We start from the raw sequence: 6,141 nt of genomic DNA on the forward strand, positions 1-6,141 counted from the left end.
CTCAGTGTGTATCAGAGTGAGAGCCGCTGTCATGGCTTGTGAGAAAAGATGCTGCAGGTTGGGTAGATGGAGATTGACCTGAGAGGTGCAGTCAGTCACTGCAAAGCCCCGTTTTCTCTGGCCCTTGATGCTGTGATGAACATTTCCATTGGGAGTGGGAAAATCTGCCTGTGAAGGCTAAGAGCTGGTATGGCTATTTTTACTTCCCTCCTGTCAGCCCACACTCTTATAACCTGTATGTGGTCTCTGGGCTGTGCAGGCAGCACTGTGGGCTGTGGGAAAGTGATAGCTGGCTTCAGTGCCAGTCAGCTTGAACTTGATGATGGAGTGTGGAGAGTGTGTATCAGATGCATAGAAGATAGCTTTGACCTCCCACTAAAACCTGGAGATTGATGCATCTAAGCTCCCGTGCTCCTACAGAATAATCTAGGACATGTTCCCTGGCAGAAACCCCACTGAGCATTTCTCCAGCTGCTGGGTTGCCAGCTCAAGTGAGTTTTACTGCAAGTCTCACTATATTTGGTAATTTTCTTACAGTCTGAGCTCCTGGAAATGGGTCATTAGTAAAAATAATTTAAAAAAAAAAAAAAAGTCACTCCACCCCCACCCTCTTTAACTTGAAATCCTAGGTTTTATCAGAGGACTTGAGAACAGGCACGCTGCCTGCATCCCCAAAGCAAACAAGAACCAGAGACTGCTTTCCAAATGTCCTGGCTTGGGATGCTTGGCTCACGTTTAATGGGTGATTCAGGTTAGCAATACCATTGTTTGCATACCTCCCAAGGAATTTTCCCTAAGAAGATAACTAAATATAGATTTAAAAGACACTGAGCAATACTGAAAAAATGAAAAAAAAAATATAAATCCTGCTTCTGAGTTGTTTGGATGTTTCTTTTTTGTTTCAGAAGACATTTTCTTATGTTGCTACAGCTAGTACTGAATGTGGCTTGACTCCTCTGAAAATAACATTGAAGGAAGGAGCCAGATTTATCGGGACTAACAAGTTGTCCAAAAGAGATTCATTAATTAGGAGGCCTAATCACAGCCAATAAGACAAGTGCCCAGGCCATCAACAGACTAATATACATCTTTTGGCAGTGACCTCTCCCCACAGATTTGCCTCTCTGTTGCTGCCTACTGTATGGCTTGCACCACAGAAATGATGTGAATAATGCTAAAACCGATTTGGCACTTCCCACGTGAGAGGATGACACTGTTTCCCCACCCTGGAAATGCAGCCTCCAGTTGTTTTGCCCTATGCCAGAGGTTTCTTAATACCCTGGAATTAGCTGACTAAGAGATGAAGCAAACTAAAGGAGCATTTGCTATCTCTTCAGGCCACCTAAGCTTTCCATCAAATAAACCCTGGTCAGATTCTCAGCCCTTTGGGAAAGGTTGCCCACAGCTAACATTTGCTACCCCACATAACCCCGAGGTGACCTTCTCGCTGTAAAGCTGCAGCCAAGAAAAAACCTGTTTAACATAACAGTGCACATCTTAGAACATCAACTTGAACCATCCTGACCTCTGAGCTGCCGGGGTCTGTACAAATTAATTTAACAATAGACAGTGCTGAAAGGGAGGAATGTTTCAAAGGAATAATAATAACAAAATCTCCCTCATCCATCTCTTCTCATTTAAGAGATAGTCAGGAGGCCTACTTCAGAAAAATTAGAAGTGTTCCTTGTTGCAAAACAATGGGCTGTGTAAGGGGAGGAGGAGCACATTTTTGCATATTTTTCTTGCATTTTAGCATAGCAAAATGAAATTTCCTATAAATGGGTGCCGCTTTTGGAAAATTGGCCTTTAATTTCCACTGGGGAATTGGCTTTATTTCCTGGGATGCTTCAAAGATACCCTTGGGGTTTACCTTTCTTTTTCATAGCTGCTGCTAGTACTTCTGTTAAGCAAATAAGTAAGTTCCCCTTTTCTGCCCACTTCCTTGGTTTGTACCTTACCTCATGTTTTCCATGGCTTTCATGCAAACAACCAGACTGGATAAGAAAAAAGCCCCTCTCCATATGGCAGTCGGAGCTTAAATCAGTTAATGATTGAAAGAGCCCATCAGAAAGGAGATGTGTAGGAAAATGGCATCTTCAGCCTCTGGGTTAAACAGTTATTACTTTGCTGAAGAGGAAGCTGGGCTGGGTTGTCTTGGGTGTTGTCCCCAGGTGTAGACTTACTTCTCGGGTCCTGCTTGGCAGGAGCTTTGACTCCAGTGGTCTCATTCTTTGTAAGTGAAGAGGATTATTACAGCAGGGATGGTGAAGGTGGAGGCAATGAGCAATGTCAATGATAATTTTATAATGTGTGTAGAATTTCTTTAACAGCTTGAAAGCTGTATGATCAGCATAGATGAGAGGGGTGGAAGTTTCTTCCTGAAGCATCCAGTGGACTTCAATAATTACACCTATGAAACTGCCTGCTTTTATTTATTTAGCCAGTGTAATTCATTATGATCATCGTTTCTGGTTTCCTACACAGGTGTGTTTCTCCTTGCAACTGAGATGCACTGCCAGCAACACAGGGCATGAGCCGGAGCACATCCCCAGGTGGTACGAGGGGCAGGGGATTCTCCAGTGAGCAGCAGAGGGGTCTTCTGCCAGTGGGGAGTGGAGAGGATGCAGAGGGGCTGCCCTCTCCTCCTAGACTTCCCCAAAGCTGAGACTGTGAGGTGTGAGAAGCCGCAGCAGCTGAGGGGGAGAGGACTGGATGTTTAGTGCAGAGGGAGATAAGATAAACTGATATTTTTCTGGACTTACTACAGCTTTCCATGTGCAGCCTTCAAGATTCTGTGAGGTTGTAGGGGTCCTCTTGCAACTAATACAGTAATGACCTTGAATTCGCTTCCAGCTCAGCTGTACTGCTGGAGGACAAGGCTTTTCTTGTGAGCAAAAAACATTAAAGCAGCACAGAGATTTGCCTGCATAACTCCGGTCGTCTTCAAGAGATTTCAGTATCCTTTCTGAGGCCCCACTTTCAACAAGGGATCGTAGATAAGCTTCTGCAGTAGTTAATGTGTAAAGTTTTCAGATTTATTCTCACTAGTGTCTCTCCTTCTACTTGCGGTGTTGACATATATAGTGCTGTATGCTGATTTTTTGTTTTACACATTGCTGCATGAAGAAGGTAATCATGTGCGTGCATGTATGTGCACACCGACAAAAACGACTGTGCTTTTATGACCTTGTAAGTCTTAGGGGGGGGAAAATCCATTTGCTTTAATTTAAAAATAATCTATAATGCAACTCATTCCCTTTTTGGATTGTAACCTGAATATCAAATTTATGGGTCCAGACTAAATCTTCACGCTATGGCAGTCCGCTGCAACAAGCACATGCACCAGAAACTTTCATAGTCTCACAACTGAATTAAGACTAAACCCTTTCTATTTCTTATCAATTTCCAGTTACAAAGATACAACAAAGCTTAGAAAAAATTGAGAAAAATGTGAAATTTTGTAACGGATTGTATTTAAGTTGTGGTTGGACTTGTTAAGTGACTCAGTGGAAAATACTAGTGACCTCTTCCTTTGTAGCTTCAACTTCCTGCAAGCTTGTTAAAAAGATTCTGCAAGATGCTTCCTTTCTGGATCCTGTAAGAAATGTATATTCAGCAGGAGAAACATCTGACTGAGCAAAGCCTAACTTACACAGTGGTTTGGAAGCCACGTGTTGAAAAGTGCTGGGGAAACACAGCAGGGAAAATGATAAAAAGGGATGAAAGCAGTTCAGATGGGCAAAGAATGCTGATTTAAAAATGCAAACCATGTGAACACTGATGAGTGGGCAGGTTGCAATAACTTCAGGGCAGATCTAAGTTGCACAACAGTCATATACTGTAAGTTGACTCCCACAGGACATCCCCTGCAGTGATTTAAAATTGCAAGGGGTTGGGGGGGGGGGGGGGGGGGGGGGACACCATCGAGGTGCTGCAGAGAGCAATCTTGTAGCAGTGGAGTGCAAGTAGGAAATGGGTCAGTTGGAGTAATAGTTTTTTTCCATGTGGTTTGTGTGAGCCAAGCCAAATGACTGTGGAGTACAGGGTTATCAAAGTCATGATTTTTTTTTTTTTTAGGTGTATTAGAAACTAACGTGTTTGCAATGAAATTTGGTCATCCAAATGTGACATTATGAATCCTCTCTCTGTTTGGACACTGCCTTGAGTCCCAAAGTCAGCTTGCTTTCTTTAATGGTCTATGCTTTGTCTAGATCATTAAAATAGCCTGTGTTTGGAAATGTAATGTTGTGGCCTCACATTCCCAGGAGGTCAGCAGAAATGCTAGCCTGAAGTATCCTTGCTAATACCACCTGCGGTTTGCTCTCTCCTCTGCATTGTGGTAGGAAATCTCCTTGTTTGTGCTGAAACAACTGGATGTGTGACCACACTAAGTGCATAAAGGGGCTGACCCAGTTTTAAAAAAACCAACAAACCAAAACAAAAAACCCTGTAAGATATCTTTCGCCACTGTAACCCCTGCTGTATCAAGTTTACTGGTCCAGTTTGTAATATGACAGCCCCACATGCAGAGTTGTTGGCAGTGGCAGAGGCACAGTGCAGGAATGAGGGACAGGGCAGAGAACTCCTTACTTTGGTGTTATTGCTGATTTCTTTTTGATGTGAAAACACAGCCTTAGTTACAGCTTCAGTCTAAACTTTGCACTCAGCTTTGATGTACTTCAGCAGCTTGCAGAAAGGTAATAGCATATGGTGACTGTGGTTTTGGTCCCTCGTGATGGTCAGGTGTAAGCAGGCAGTGTGTTATCAGATCTGTGTAAGCTGTGTGTACTGTTAGGATGCGATGTGATGAGATGGTGGCTCCTGAGGCATGGGCTGTTAATGAAAGCTAAGCCTGCTCCCACTCCCATTCCCCTTTTCTGATCACAGCTGGCTGGTATAAGTGGCTCTTAAGTCCCACCAGTAAGAGGTCATTGAAATAAATGGGGTTAGAAAGAAAACTCCAGAAGAAGGGGCTTAATTTTAATCCAGATCAGGTAAGTGATCTATCACTAAGTAGTACACTGAGTTGCACTGCGGTGCAGCAACCAAGACTGATGATGACTATAGTGCAGGGAGGCTTATGATGGGGGGGGACCAGACTTTCTTCAGCCAGCTTTGCCTTCGATGCCCGTACCACTTGATTAAGCAAGTGAGTTCATGTAATGGCATAGTGTGCATAACGGTCTAGCAAAGTGTTAGTGTATTTTCCTTGGAACACGACCTCCCTCAGTGAGACTTTCTTTCATTTTGGACCATGCATCCCTCCACTGATGCACAAGCTGTCCAAAATCCCCAGGTATTAGTAGAGCACAGATTGCCAAGCCTAGGTCTGACATTCCCTGCCCACCTCCTTTGTGTACATGTCTATGGTTATCCTAAAAGCATATATTTAATTATCTGTGCCATCCATCCCCCTTCTTGGAAAATACAAACCTCTCACACCTTGACATGCAGAACACCTTCAAGCCACCTCAGTGTACATGCAGCGTCCATAGCAGAGGTACAAAAGTCATTCTTAAGTATGTCTGACCCTGGGCAACAAGTGATGTAGCCCACTGACTCTGTGCCCATTCATACCAGCTGAGGAAAAGGTTCCCCTCCGACCCGCTGGTGTGATGCTGTCCCCTACTCCCCCATGATGATATCCACAGAGCACCATCCCTTCCAGGCTGTGGACAGAGGACTGTCCAGCTGAGAGTTTTGTCCTCCCTGCCCAGTCCCTCTGGGGACAGGCTTGCTCACAGTCTCACTGCGTAAGGACTTTCAATGGCAAAAGAGAAGACAGCTAATACTGTCCCCACTGTGCGTACAGCCAGACATGTGTTTTGCATTTGCTGTCTTAATGCTATGCTCAGTATAGCAGAAGCAGGCAGGCACATGATCTCCCTGAAGGCAGGATCCAGTGTTACTGTAGAAACTGGCCACCAGCTTCTTTTGTAGCTAGCAGCTGTCATGGTGTGGTTACAGCCAAAGCATGTCACTCCTGCAGTGTCTGCAGGCTCTGGAGTTTGTTTCTGCTTCTGAATCCTCTGTGCTACAGCTTGGAGATTAATTCTGCAGCTTCTATCAAAATGTGTTAAGGTATTTCTGAATTGTATCTATTTTTAGAACCATTCTTGATTAATATTCGATGTTCTTTCC

The sequence above is a fragment of the Falco naumanni genome, chromosome 2, assembly GCF_017639655.2.
Source record: "Falco naumanni isolate bFalNau1 chromosome 2, bFalNau1.pat, whole genome shotgun sequence".
Taxonomy (NCBI): Eukaryota; Metazoa; Chordata; class Aves; order Falconiformes; family Falconidae; genus Falco; species Falco naumanni.